The sequence below is a fragment of the Misgurnus anguillicaudatus genome, chromosome 12, assembly GCF_027580225.2.
Source record: "Misgurnus anguillicaudatus chromosome 12, ASM2758022v2, whole genome shotgun sequence".
Taxonomy (NCBI): Eukaryota; Metazoa; Chordata; class Actinopteri; order Cypriniformes; family Cobitidae; genus Misgurnus; species Misgurnus anguillicaudatus.
Window position 1 is genome coordinate 15986179 of NC_073348.2, and position 15807 is coordinate 16001985.

Below are 15807 nucleotides of genomic sequence, written 5' to 3' on the forward strand. Positions count from 1 at the left end.
TTGCACACGTTTGGAACGTTTATTTCACGGACATGTTTCGGTTTACGAGCAGACGCGCTGCGGAGTATATAAGCTTGGACGGACTCGCGCCGTTTGCTTTCGGTTTAACATTTCTGGATCAGATAAGGATATGGACGTTTGTTTTGTGAATGTTTCTGGTCGCGTGCTTATTTCAAAGACGTGTTTCGGTTTACGAGCACAAGCTCCAAGAGCTGAGGCAGCGCGTCTGTGGAGATATTATGCAGGGGACGCGTTTGTGTGGAGGATGCAGGGATAAACGGACGTCTGACTAAAGTGAGTGTTTATATTTTCTTTGTTATACTAACGTGGCATTTATGTACACAATAGCATATCTGAGCGGTGTTTTATATGTCTATATTGTGAGAGCAGTGAGGCCAATAATAACACAAATGTAATTACAGTAAACAAGAGACAAAAAGAAAATTGGTAAAACTAAATAAACATTTAAATGCATACCCTTTTTTTAGTACTTGAAAAGACATTTGTACTGCGGATCTGAAACCGCACGTTACTGTTTGAATAAGACTTTGCTACACACCAGGCCAGAGTGTTATTGTGTGTACCACAATGTAACATCACGTTTAAAAGTAAATCATGATTGGTGTCAGTCAGACACAGTGGTGGTGGCTATTTTCTTTGTTTTACTAACGTGGCATTTATGTACATAATAGCATGTCTGAGCCGTGTTCCGAGTAATGGGAGTGGCTTGCAGAGCTGTGCATTGTGGTGCATAGTGGCAGTTGTAGTTTTTCATACAAATGTGCCCTAAAGTCACATTTTGTCTTTTCTCTGTCAAATAGGCACAAAATTCTACATTTATGTTACATTTTGACTACAAATATGACTCACTTTCCATAAAGATTAATGTTCCTATCGGTGAAATGGCCCTTTAAGTTGCAGTCTGAGTAAACAAGTAGATGTCATGTCACCAACACTTGGATTAAAACTCAACACAGCACTGCCACTGACTGAATGGCTACAGAGACGGAGTCTCCATTGACTGGGGTTGACTAATGAATATGGATGATCTCTGCTCTTCTCTTCAATGGAGCGGGGCGTGGCTCATTATAGATAATGCAGGAACACGAGAAAGACGGTACATCTCCCTCTTCTAACACAGTTAACAACGAATTACAATATTTGATTTCGATTTCACTTACATCTTCCAAAAGCAGACATTCCAAGCATTATGTAGATATGTATCTTTTGTTTATATGAGAAGTATTCCTTAAGTTACAGTTAATTTTTCTGACGTGTTTCTGAAAGGACTTCACTGAGTGAGAGAGAACAAAACACGCATCATGTTTATTTTCTTAATTTTGCGAAAAGCACAACATTCTGTTTTTATTTGGAGTGGACAGAAAAAAACTAGACACTTTAACGTTTTAAATGATGTATAAATCATATCTGTGTAGCAAATGGCTCGGAGTCAGATTGAGGCCATTTGGCGTCTGGATCGTAAACAGCCCTAAAATTGTGACTTTAGATAACCCTGTGTCCTGATAACACAATCACCCAGATATCTACCACCTATCAAGGCTGTAAAGTGGGCGACAATTAAAACAAATGCAGGCTTCAAAGGAATCCCCCCAGAGAAACCTGAGAGCCGTTCCCTCGACGATCGCCAGAGACACAGCTGGGGGCACAGACTATATGTCTGTGATGAAACCACATTTAAAAATCACAATGAGCTGTTTAAATGTATATATATGTTATATCCCTTTACTGCATGATCAGGTATGTGTGATGTAACTGTGTGTTAACACTTTAGTTAGATTTTGTTCACTGTAGCATGGTTCATATCTTAGGTATGAAATTATTATTCAACGTGATCTTAAACCCATGTCTTGTCTAGTATCAAATTAATCTACTCTTTATTTCCCAATCATTTCTATGTATCATATTACCATAAGCTGCATCAATGTCATTTAGTATCGATTTGAAGAGTTATGGAAACAAAGTTTTATCCTTATGCAATTACGCAAATGTGATGTCTGAAAGAACAAAGGCTTGTTTCCCCGCGCGACCGAACACTTCACGCATTGGTCAAACACCCAAAATGGGCTGGGCGTGTGAAAGGTCAAAACGGCCTATCGCCCAAGCCATCATTGCTCATAGCTCAGGTGCTCATTGATCATCGCTCAATAGCTCAATTCGAACGATTCGCTCAGTATCTCAGTCAGTGGCTTAGTTCACTCATGAGCGCTCAATCGCCCGGTTACTTAGGTAACCCGCCAGCGCAGTTTGGAAACTCGCTGAGACTCAACCAGAGTCCCTCGGATTCATCATCTTTTCTCTGAGCCCTGTCTTTCTTCGGGACAGTCTTCCTGGCTTGCACTTTGCGCTAGAGTTCGGAAAACCACGCGGACCAATCCGCCCTACGAAACAACTTAACGGACTACATCTTACGAACACATCTGGACTCTCTCTCTCTCCTTGCTCGCACCGCGTGCAGCAGAAACTTCGCAACGAAAACACAAAGAGCCAAATGCAAGTATAAACTTGTTTTACTCGCTGATGTTTAAGCTTTACCCCTTATAAAATTAAGGCGCTACTTAGAGATTTTCCGATGGTTTGTGCAGATGTTAAGCAATAGTGCTTTGCCAATCTTTTACTCTCTCTCTCTCTCTCTCTCTCTCTCTCTAGCTTTTTCAATCTTTACTTTCTCATCTATGTTTTATGTTATTGTATGTGTGTATGTTTAGTTAGTCGTTATGTGTACTTCATTTTATAGTTAATAAACCGGTTTGCATTTTCACAATTGAATTGTTTCTGTGTTCAATGTTCATGAAATTAAAGTCACTATTTCTGCCTTTTGATCCAGCTACACGCTGCGAGTAGCACTGTATATCAGTGAGAAGGTTAATTTTAAAGGCCATGAAATTAACATTTCTTAGACGTTAATATACGATTATGGATATATGTCTTCGGTGGACGAACATATTAATTAATTGTTATTATTAATTCTGCTACGCCAGGTAAACCCTGATAAACTTGTATAATTAATTACAGTTAATTATACATAATATTCCCTTTGAGCTAAAATCTAAGATTCCCTTGGGAATCCCCGTAGTGTTTCGGTCGGAGGTTCATAGTGTTTCAAATAACGTTATTTCCCTCCTCCCGCATAAATTCGCCACATATAATGGTGGAGAACGCGCGGGCAGATTTAAACATTATTTTCTGAGCAAACCAGTTACAAATCAAATGTGTTTTTGCATTGTGTGAATGAAAAAGAACTATCAGCTATAACTGATTTCGTTCTTTATTTGTATGAATGAAAATGTATTTTCCTGTATCATTTTCAGGACGTAACAGACTCGCGCCCCTGTTATGTATAGTTAACTGCAGTCTTTAAGGTAACCGTATTAAAAACCCTTTGATACGCTGCATTACCGATTCCGCCTAATAAAGAGTAGAATTCCTTTATTTAGAGCGAAGCGGTGGTCGAGTGAGTACTCCCATCTGATAAGGCTTTTTTGTTAAATCTCCAGGAAATGATTTACAATTAGAGAAGCTGTCTATTGTATTTTTCCATTTTATTCACATAGCCTACGTGGATTTTTAAAATTGTAAGCACCGAGGGTAAGACTTTTCAATTTTAAAGGAGATAAAAACTTGATCAAGTATTTATAGTCACAACGTATGATAAAGCACGTTGGATTCTTGTTTATTTCGTGTCCCGGTAACGTAAGCCAAAAGAGGCACCGGCTGAACACGAGCAAATTACATCCGTCGTCTTAGCAACGCAGCGGCCGCCGATGTAATTACTGTATAGAAGCGAATCTTTGTCAGTTTAAAGCGTACTACCTAGTTCTAACACTAGATGTCAGTCTTGAGTGTCTAACACTTCTTCTTCTCCATTACTCTACGTCTGACTTCCGCTTTCTCTGTTTGTTGGGCTAAATATCGCCATCTAGTGGGAAAAGCTCGTTTGGTCCTCTCATAAACTCTTTTGGGAGTGTATGACAGGAATCAAACTTGGATTTTTGACCTTACTTCAATAACTAGGTTATTCTACTACTTTGTAGTTTTATTTCCTACATATTGAATGTTATGGTCTTAAATTATAAATAATAATTAATATTGCTGTGGCTTTATTAATTTATTATTTCTTTATTTAATTTTTATTTTATTTTTATTTATTTTATTTTTATTTTATTTCATTTTTTTTTGCTGGTCCCTCTCACTCCTTACTCTCCTGTTCTCTTTTCTATTGTAGAGATTGTATTTTAATTAAGTTTAAATTTAAATTCAATGCAGTTTGATTTATTATAAATTTTAATTGAATCAATTATTTACTGTGAATAGAATTCAGCCCCATAAGTCCCATTCTCAGTGAATTCATTTATGTTTTAACTGGTGCAATAGGATAAGCCCCTGTGCATCTCTTGAAAGCTAACACTTGATAGATGAATCAGAGGCTTCGCCAGCGGTGAGTTCTACAAGAGACCGGTCCCGCTGAACTGACTCGAGTGTGTACAGTCGGGGTGCTGCGGTAGCTCCCTCCTTTAGCACCTTAGGCAGCAAGACACAGTGCAACCTCTGCCACCGGGCACTCCAATCGCTAACCTTGCCAGCTGACACACAAAAGCCCTAGCGGCAGTGCCAGTTGGTGGGTGAAACCTTTGAGTGCGGCCCGGCGGTGTGAAGGGTGTGACTGTTGAGCGGTCGAGGTGGGGAGGGCAGAAGGCCCGGCACTCTTGGCTGCGTGCTCAGGGAAGCGCCTTGTCTCTGTGTTCCACCCTGGGTTTCCTTAAATAGTCAACGAGTGTTGGTGTAAAAGAGATGCACTTTTCTCCCCTCTGTAGCCACTAGAGGCACCAGATCCCTATCAGGTTGGGTCTAACTCAGCCAATCTAGCTAAGCCACTCCCCTAACTCGCATGACTACATAGTGCCCTCTCCCTGTAAGGCCCTGTCATCAAATTTAGGGTAGAGAACCTGCTAAGCTGAAACAGGAAACCCCTTTTTCCACCTCCTATCCTCTTCATTCCCCCAGCCTTAGGACTTTCGTCTGTTGGCTGTCTCAATTCACATTTTCAGTTTATTTTATTATTTTTATTTATTTTATTTTATTATTTTATTATCATTTATTTGTTTTTTCCTCTCTTTTCCTTTCCTGTTTCATTACATTTCCAGCAACCTATCCTCCTCATTCTTTATTTTGTGTGTTTTATTTTATTATTTTTATCATTATAATTAATTAATTTTAATTATTTTGATTCATTTTATTTTGGGCTGAAAGAGCAAAACTGCACAAACCATTAGGAGAATTCATTAGTAATACGCTCGAATAACCAAATGTCCAAGGCGACCTATAGGTTTTAACAAAGCGACAAATTACTAACATTTTTCCCTTATTTCCCCACACTGATTATCTGTGCCGCCGGAGAAAGGCCCTGATAATAAGCTCATAGCCCACGTATATATATTTTATTGCCGTAGCTCGCTGAACTGTGCGGACTCGCATTGGCTCTTTGTGTTTTCTCTTCTACCAGTGTGTCAACATGTCCAGATTACCAAGCCCTGTCAACCACTGGGACCAGCTAGAGGCCTGGCTCAGCGCTGTGACATCTGAACTCCTGCCCAACCTCGCCAATGAACTGCAACACTTGGAAAGAGAGCAACTCGACGGCACCCTGGACAAGTTCATAGCCCACGACCCAACGAGGAGCTACAGTCACAAGGACATAGCCAAGATCACAGGTGCCATCGCTCACAACCTCATCATCCAGCTTAAACTGGGCGAAAGGAACATCGCCCAACTGGAAGAGGATGCAGCAGCTCTACAGCTCCAAGCAGCAGAGGCACGGAGGAATCAGGAGGACGCGCAGAATCGTCTAGATCAGCTGACACAGGGATTAGAGGATCAACACCCATCGATGGAGGAGAAACACTGGAGGCTAAAGGACAAGATGGGACAACTCCAAGAGGCCTTGTCAAAACTCCGCACAGACACAGAGCACAAGGAGCAACAGGAAAAGACAGCCAGAGAAGAGCTGTCTGGAAAGCTCCAGCAGGCTGAACATCTTCTGGTGAGAGCAAAGGCAGAACTGAAGGAACGTGATGCCAAGCTGAAGGCCTGTGAGAATCACCTGCGAGCGTCTCGAGATGAAGGTCGAGCTCTGGCTCAGCAACGAGACCAGGCTAGGGACGACCTTGACTCCGCCCAAAGAGAACTCATTTATGCATATAAACTGCAAGCTGAACAAGTAAGAGAAAAAGCAACCTTTCCCTTTCATTTAACCAGTGAGCCTGCACCCCCCCACCAAAGCTTTTCTGTTGAAAAGGGGGGCGGGAGCCCACTGTTAAAGACATCAGCCAGCATCCCCGAACCTCTCACTACCACAGGGGGGTGGGGACAGACAAATTTCCCGAGGTCACCTGCAGACATGCCCGGCGTGGCACCCAAAGACCTCGACAAGCTGGCTAGAAATATCCCAACATTTACCCCAGAGCCTGCAGGTGGCCATGATATCCACTCTTACCTGCAGGACATTGACTTTTATTTGCAAACACTGCCAAATGTAACCACAAGAGACAAACTGTATCTGCTACGGGTTACTTCCAGTCGTGAAGTGAGGAGTTTCCTTGACCGGCAGCCAGAAAACGTCAAGATGGATTACGAGCAGCTGCAAAAGGCTTTAATAGAAGAGTTTTCGGATCCAGAGGCAGAACAAGGACTTGTTACAGCGATGGACCTCAAACAGAGCCGAAACGAAACTCCACAGGCCTATTACAACAGAATCAGGCAAGCTTACTTTGGCTCACGGAATGAGCCAGGAATGGAGGAGGACTTTAACTTCAGGACCCTCTTCCTGCGAAATCTTCACTTCACAGTAAGCCAACACTTAGGGGTTATGACCTGCCCTCGCACGATGACAACCAGGCAGCTGCGGGACTTGGCCCAGAAAGCTTATGGTAAACAAAGAGCGGCCTCTGAAAAGACTGTTAAAAACCCTGTCATTCTCCCTGTCTCTGAACTGTACCCTGAACTACCACTGGAGGGCGCACGACAACGCCACAGTGAAAGACCTTTCAACAGAGGGCCAAGAGGGTCAAGAGACTTTACAGCCAGCCAGGAATGGTACGGCCATGAAGGGGCTCGTCCTAAGCACCAAATGGGACGCGCCGAGAGGTCATGGAGCCGGCCAAACTCATCAGACAACCAGAAGGGTGGCGGCTCGTGGGAACCTGGCCGACGACCTAGAGGTAACCGTCCTGCACCTGGCAGATCAAATACTGGTAACAGTCAACAGAGAGATCAGTCTCGATACACACAGAGCAAGGCTAAGTCTGAGCTACCCCCGAAACAGTGTGACACAGACACGTCTGAGACAGCAGAGATTCTGAGAATATTGAAGGAGTTAATCCAAAAGAGGCCCCACAAGGAGGACCACGAAGACAAACCCGACTCCTTATTCAAAGACTTTGGCATACAAACAATATCTCAAACACCAACCAACCAAAGCCTGCAAGTACCAGAGAGTGCTGTGTTAAGTGTCTCTTTCCCTACAGAGTCACAGAAAACCAGCCTTGACTGCCTTCCCTTTAATACAACAGTCCCAGTACCAAGCCTCCTGGGAAACCTGATCGAAAGAGGAGAAGCTAAAAAGCTATATCTATCCATCACCTTGGAAAATGAGGTTGAACTAGAAGCCCTCGTCGACACCGGAGCTGACCTAACGCTGATGTCATCCCAGCTTTTCACCAGACTCCAGAACAGAGCTAAGGCCCAAAATTTGACCCTTAAACCCCAAAGGTGTATGCTGAATGTGCAGTCTTACAGCCAGACTGAAGTTCAACTGCAACAGGTGATTCCCATCCACCTGACGATCGGTCCTATGAGCATCATACACCCTGTGTACATCTCACCAATGGACTCATACCCTCTCCTCATTGGCAAAGACCTGCTAGACCGCTTTGAACCCTTAATGGACTTTAAACAGTTAAAAATTTGGGCTCAAGTGCGAGAACCTTTACCCTTTCAATCAGCCAGATCATCTAAGGTAAACTGCCAGGTCACACAGGTCATGGACGACCCCCCAGCCAGCCGCGGGAACTTCGTCTCAGACCTAAACTCCAAAAGTTCACTGCTCTGCACTCTGCATCCAGCCAAAGACTCAGAGCCATACCCAGGACTTGACACACAAGTTCAACAAAATTTAAAAGATGCAGATGCCATGCAGGATGATGCAGATCATCAGAAACTACAAGCCTTTAACATCGCTACCCAAGCTATGTTAAACCACCTCTCAGACCCCTCCACCTACCCTATCACAAACTCTGACCTGTCTGATGCTCCAACCCGCAAACGTCTCAACGATGTCAGGCACCTGCTGCGCATACAACACAACATCCTCGGGTATGTCCCTGATGACCGCACTACACCTGCGCTTGTGGTTCCTCAGGCCCATAGGGGGGTCATACTAATGTATGCGCATGACACAGCATGTGCCGGACACCACCGCACAAAAGCCACGTATGAAACACTGAAACAGGTGGCATACTGGCCTGGAATGCAGCACGATGTAGCAGAACACATCAAGAAATGTCTGGTTTGCTGCCAGTCCCAACCGGCTAAGCCAAACCATGGAGCACCACTTCAAAAAAGAGGTGTCAACTTTCCAGTGTCAGACCTCCAGATAGACTGGGTTGGACCATTACCCAGGTCAATGAGGGGCAACAAACACTTTCTCACGGTCATCTGCAAATTCACAAAGTTGGCAGAATGCTTTCCAGCACCCAATGACACCACTCACCAGTATCTGGATGAACTTCATCCGGGAACAACCTTCGCTTTTCGAACGACCAAGATCTGGTACTACAGTTTCGCCCCGCCAATTCAGACAGCTCACCGTCGGCTGTCAAAGAAATTTTTGCCACACTGGACAGGACCTCATGAGATTGTGGACAAACTCTCCCCCATTGCATACCAGATCAGGATGGGCGGGAGTCAGAAGGAACCAATTTCCAGATGGGTCCACCAGAACCAAGTCAAGAGACACTCAACCTTATGGCATGATAGTAAAGGGGGGACGAACCAAACTTCTCCACACTGCCTCATCACTAGAACTCTGCCACCTAGGGAACAGCCGCCAATGAAAAGAAAGAGAACTGTCCTGACCAAACAAGGACCTGTAGTGCTCGCCTATTGTTCTTTCTCTCTCTCCCTCTCTGTCACCAGGATGCTGCTGTGGATCACTGTTCTGTACATCAGCCTACAGGGGGGGTGGCCACAACCTGAAATCGTGTCGCCGGGTCCCGTCTCAGGCATTGTCCTTAAAGAGCAACCTGGACTCCTGATCACGAACTGCAGAACACATAGCCAAAAGGTCTATGTCCAACTCAACCCCCGTGATGTCTACAGAGCACACTTCACAGCATCAGCACCAGAAACCAGTTGGGCAGGAGAACGATGGGCGCAGAACGCTATGATTCACGCAGAGGCTGACATCAAACACATGCTGTACCAACTTCAGAAGATGACTGTCCCACAGGCAGGTCTTGGCAGACAAACCAAGCGTCCCAAGCGGTTCCTGGGAGCCCTACTCGGAGCTGCCGCAGCAGCCATTCCACCCTGCCTGGTACCCCTAAGCCTGGTACAGACCATTTTATCCTCTGCCACTGCAGGCCCAACAAACACCCTGCAGGCACATCTGGCCTACTCCCTAGGTAGCGCAATCTCACTAAGCATAGCCCCTGAACAAGACGAACTTGCTTTTCTGATAAACCTGCCAATCATCGAGTCACACAACATCTACAGACTCAAAGACATTGTCAATGTTGGCTTCTGGCAGGGAAACACCCACATCAGAATACGCACCCCCACTGTGGTGGCTTACCATGACAGCAATGAACAGCTGTACCTTGCACCAAACCTGCACAGGTGCAGCCTCACTAAAGACATTAATTATCTCTGCCCCAGCAAACCTTTCCTTCAGGACAACACTGACGGCATCTGTGGGCTGCGGCCCATGAAGATTGACTCTCGTTGTCCTGCCTCAGCTAAACCACGAGCCGAGGTCACTAACACCCAAGCTGAAATCGTAGGTGACCGATGGCTGGTCAACACCCCAGCCAGCACAGCCACTTTGACCTACGACCAACATGACACAGCCACCCGCGTCAGTCTACCAAACAAGACGATGTGGATTCAAGTTCCAAAAGATGCGATTCTTCACATCGATGAACTCGCACTCTATCACCTTCCCAGTGAGGAGTACCACACCGAACTGGAAATTTCAACCTTTTTCAGGGATCACAACTTCACTTTAGACCCTGAACTGGAGATGACGATTGCAGAAGGGGGGACCCAACTAATTGATGTCACGCCCATTGACACTGCCCTCCAGGCACTTGCTCGCATGCCAGCTATGCACAGCCTCCCTGTTTTCCGAACCTGGACCGCCACTGACACGGTACTGTGCCTCTCCACAGGAGTAGGATACGCCCTTACTCTTGGCTTCACTTTCATCCTGTACCGAAGAGTCAGCGGGATGCAGGAAACAGTAAACAAGTGCACAGCTGCCGTCCCTCAAGCCTTCAAGCGGAACCATGGGAAGCAAGACACACAAGCCAAGCAAGAGCCCAACCTCATTGAAATCACCCCTCTGTCTGCACGCCGAAGCGCTGCAGAAAATTAAGATACACCTGCCATCCAGACCAAATGACCTGTCCAACCATCGCCTATTGAACCATCGCCCACCAAAGTCTCTCAAGACCCTGGTGGCCATGAAGGGGGGATATGTAGCAAATGGCTCGGAGTCAGATTGAGGCCATTTGGCGTCTGGATCGTAAACAGCCCTAAAATTGTGACTTTAGATAACCCTGTGTCCTGATAACACAATCACCCAGATATCTACCACCTATCAAGGCTGTAAAGTGGGCGACAATTAAAACAAATGCAGGCTTCAAAGGAATCCCACCAGAGAAACCTGAGAGCCGTTCCCTCGACGATCGCCAGAGACACAGCTGGGGGCACAGACTATATGTCTGTGATGAAACCACATTTAAAAATCACAATGAGCTGTTTAAATGTATATATATGTTATATCCCTTTACTGCATGATCAGGTATGTGTGATGTAACTGTGTGTTAACACTTTAGTTAGATTTTGTTCACTGTAGCATGGTTCATATCTTAGGTATGAAATTATTATTCAACGTGATCTTAAACCCATGTCTTGTCTAGTATCAAATTAATCTACTCTTTATTTCCCAATCATTTCTATGTATCATATTACCATAAGCCGCATCAATGTCATTTAGTATCGATTTGAAGAGTTATGGAAACAAAGTTTTATCCTTATGCAATTACGCAAATGTGATGTCTGAAAGAACAAAGGCTTGTTTCCCCGCGCGACCGAACACTTCACGCATTGGTCAAACACCCAAAATGGGCTGGGCGTGTGAAAGGTCAAAACGGCCTATCGCCCAAGCCATCATTGCTCATAGCTCAGGTGCTCATTGATCATCGCTCAATAGCTCAATTCGAACGATTCGCTCAGTATCTCAGTCAGTGGCTTAGTTCACTCATGAGCGCTCAATCGCCCGGTTACTTAGGTAACCCGCCAGCGCAGTTTGGAAACTCGCTGAGACTCAACCAGAGTCCCTCGGATTCATCATCTTTTCTCTGAGCCCTGTCTTTCTTCGGGACAGTCTTCCTGGCTTGCACTTTGCGCTAGAGTTCGGAAAACCACGCGGACCAATCCGCCCTACGAAACAACTTAACGGACTACATCTTACGAACACATCTGGACTCTCTCTCTCTCCTTGCTCGCACCGCGTGCAGCAGAAACTTCGCAACGAAAACACAAAGAGCCAAATGCAAGTATAAACTTGTTTTACTCGCTGATGTTTAAGCTTTACCCCTTATAAAATTAAGGCGCTACTTAGAGATTTTCCGATGGTTTGTGCAGATGTTAAGCAATAGTGCTTTGCCAATCTTTTACTCTCTCTCTCTCTCTCTCTCTCTCTCTCTCTAGCTTTTTCAATCTTTACTTTCTCATCTATGTTTTATGTTATTGTATGTGTGTATGTTTAGTTAGTCGTTATGTGTACTTCATTTTATAGTTAATAAACCGGTTTGCATTTTCACAATTGAATTGTTTCTGTGTTCAATGCTCATGAAATTAAAGTCACTATTTCTGCCTTTTGATCCAGCTACACGCTGCGAGTAGCACTGTATATCAGTGAGAAGGTTAATTTTAAAGGCCATGAAATTAACATTTCTTAGACGTTAATATACGATTATGGATATATGTCTTCGGTGGACGAACATATTAATTAATTGTTATTATTAATTCTGCTACGCCAGGTAAACCCTGATAAACTTGTATAATTAATTACAGTTAATTATACATAATATTCCCTTTGAGCTAAAATCTAAGATTCCCTTGGGAATCCCCGTAGTGTTTCGGTCGGAGGTTCATAGTGTTTCAAATAACGTTATTTCCCTCCTCCCGCATAAATTCGCTACATCTGTATGACCAAAATCAGCAGAGTTATCTAACTCTCTTTGCGGAGTGATTGAAAAATAAAGAGTTTGCGGCGCCCGCGCCACCGTCGACCCCAGAGTGTTAATGAATGGGTCGTGCGTCTGTTATTTTAGTTATTTATTTTAATAGTGATGTACTTCAAGTGTTCATTTTTCTATTAAGAAAACTCCATTTCATGATCAATACTTTGCAGACTCTGGGCTCTATCTTACACCCGGCGCAAGTGTCTTTCGCTAGTTTCCACCCTGCGCAATTATAATTTTCACGTTTAGCGCCACGTTGTTTAAATAGCAAATGCATTTGCGCCCCCTTTTGCGCCCATGGCCGTTCTGGTCTGAATACAAGGTGTGTTCAGGCGCATTGTTGGCGCGTTGCTATTTTGAGGCAACTAAAATAGACTATGCCATTGACCAACAAAAACCTTATGGACCAATATGTTTTTTGTTATTTAAAGAGCGCATTAGTAATATGCGCCTATAAACGGGAGGACAATGCGGGTTTGCTTATCACATAGTACATGAATGCGCAGCAGCACAAAAACGCTTTTAAATATGAAAGATTAAAGGATTGAATGTAAAAGATTATTATTGAGTCTCTTGGACATAAATGAGGATCGATTATGAGACGTTAGAAGGCGCAAAGAGCTGCTTCACCTGTAGCCTGGTAAGTAAATAAATTCTTTGCTTTAAACAAATGCATCTGGTTTTAAATGTTTTTTTTTAATGCTACCTCACGGATTTATTGTATATGATGACTCTGTACCTGTGTGTAACCCTATTTTTAACACAAAAAGGTTATGATTTTCTTATTTTAAACTTAACCAAGAAACCTGGATTCCCGGCAGTTGAATGGTGAATTGGCCGGTAAAAATATAGTATTTACACAGTCTCTTAATACAAAATAGTACCTTTCAATGTATCAAATATCCTCTAAGCACAATAAAACACCAGAATACAAATATAAAGTAGTAAATTAACACTTATTTATTTCCTTAGGCTAATAGTTTTGTTTTGTTGTAGTTTTAGTTGAGCAAAGGTAATAAACAACAAACAAACAAACAGAAATCAGAAATGTAGCATGTGAAAAGAGAATAGAAACTCCTATGAAATAAACTCTATCACAGGGTATGAAAAGTAATATTTCCGGGTAAATAAAGATTTAAATCACCCTCTCAAAATATGTATTTGTCTTCCTTCTGTTACTTTAGTTTCCTCACTATATTTAGGCTTTGAAACTCACATCACATCATATGATAGTACAAATTCACCATTTAGTAAAATTTGAACACCTCAAAAGCACTATAACAAAACATAACACTGTTTCAAAACCCAATTACACAGTATGCACAGTATCTCAAAGTTTATAAGAACTCTCTCAGTCTTTATGAACCAACAACTCAGTCACATACACTAGTGTTTTTCGTTGGGGCCCAGTTGGTGCACATTTAAAGTATGAAGAGTTTAAAAGACAAATCCTTTTATGCAAACTTGGAAAATAGACACACTTACATCCATCCAAGGAAAATGAAATTGACACGCGAACAGCGTCAACTCACGGTTACCATGGTGATCAATTGAGCTGCGTGATGAGTCCAGGCTGATCCAAGCTCAGTTGTAAACAAGCGATCTTTATTGCAGCAACAAAACAACGCGTCCAGTCGCAAACAAAGTCTCAGAAGCAACGAGAATCCCGTCTGCAGTCACTGTTCACACATACGTTGCTTATGATAGCCGCTAGACCGTCATTACACGCGATGGCGGAGATAATATCTTCTTGTAAACAGGCGGTGAAATGAAACAACTTTAAACTTTTAGAAAACCAAACAAAATAACAAAATACAGATTCGTTACACTTTGGGCCTTAATATTACGATGAATATATTATTCAGTCTCCAAATATTCTAACGTCTGCTTTGCACACACAGCCTGCATGCAGTCTCTTCTCGCCATGTGCGTTATTGCTCCTCCCCTCTCTTCCGCATCGTAACTATCGTTGCTAAATGACCTTTAACCTCTAACTCAACAGTCATTGGCCAAAAATAATAAACTCACATTTAACACATTAATTCACTTGATATAAAACAAATCCATATACAATTAAACCAATAATGCAAATAATATTACATTTTAAAATAGAAATAAAAGAAATAAATTGACATTATTTTCAATGTTGCATAAAGCACATTTTTAAAGGTCCCTACACACTCCCCCCACCAAAAAACCAGTATGTCCCCATGCTGGGTACCAAAATTACATTCAGCAATAACCATTTGTTTAAACACTACAAGGCAAAAGAATAGGTCTGTTGTTACACAAATTACACAAAGCATTAGGATTGCACCACCAAACATGTGAAGTATTGTAAACTCCAGGAACCTTTAATACAGGTGTTACATTAGTACCACAATGTTGAGAAAATACAGACTGTAGATTTGGCATACCCAGCTTATCATAAGTAAACCTGGTATTAGGTTTTCTCTCCCTATTGGATCTACGTACTTCTGCAGGTACATTCTCTGACAGAGATTCATTATCATTTGCAGTTGTAGAATGAAGGGTACTCTCATGACTTTCAGTCAGTGCATCATCAACAACTTCAGTATTACTACCTTCAACTACCTGAGCATCTGAAATTTCACTCTGAGGGGAAATTACTGGTAAGTCTGCAACAGTGTGAGAAACATTAGACTCTGAACCTTCTACACAACGTAGAGATGTTTCAGTCTGTATGACCTCTTTGAACTGAGAAGGAATGTTAGTGACATCTTCCACATAAAACCCAAACTCAGACTCTGAATCTGAAGAAGTCAACTCTCTTGGAATAACATCAGCTACAGGGGGTAATTTCTCTGACTCTACAGTTTTCTGAGCAGTGTTACACTTTTCCTTCGCCCTCCTACGTCTCAAAGCTCTTGGTGAAGGAGTAGGTCTGAGATCTACCTGAGGACTTAACCTGACCTCCTGTCCTAAAGGCAAAAGGTGATTTCGGTGCATGACTTTGACTGGCCCATCACCATCAATAGGCTTCAGTCGATACACTGGAATACCATGCAACTGACTGTCAACTACATAAGGAATAGCACTCCACCTGTCTGCGAGCTTATGCTTTCCTTTTAGGCCTAGATTTCGAATCAGAACCCTGTCTCCCACAGTCAAGTTATGGTAACGGACTTTCTGATCATATCTTGCTTTGTTACTCTGATTCATCTTCTCAGAAGTAGCTTGAGCTAACTGATAAGCTGTTTGCAGTTCCTGTTTCATTCTGGACACATATTTTGAATATGAC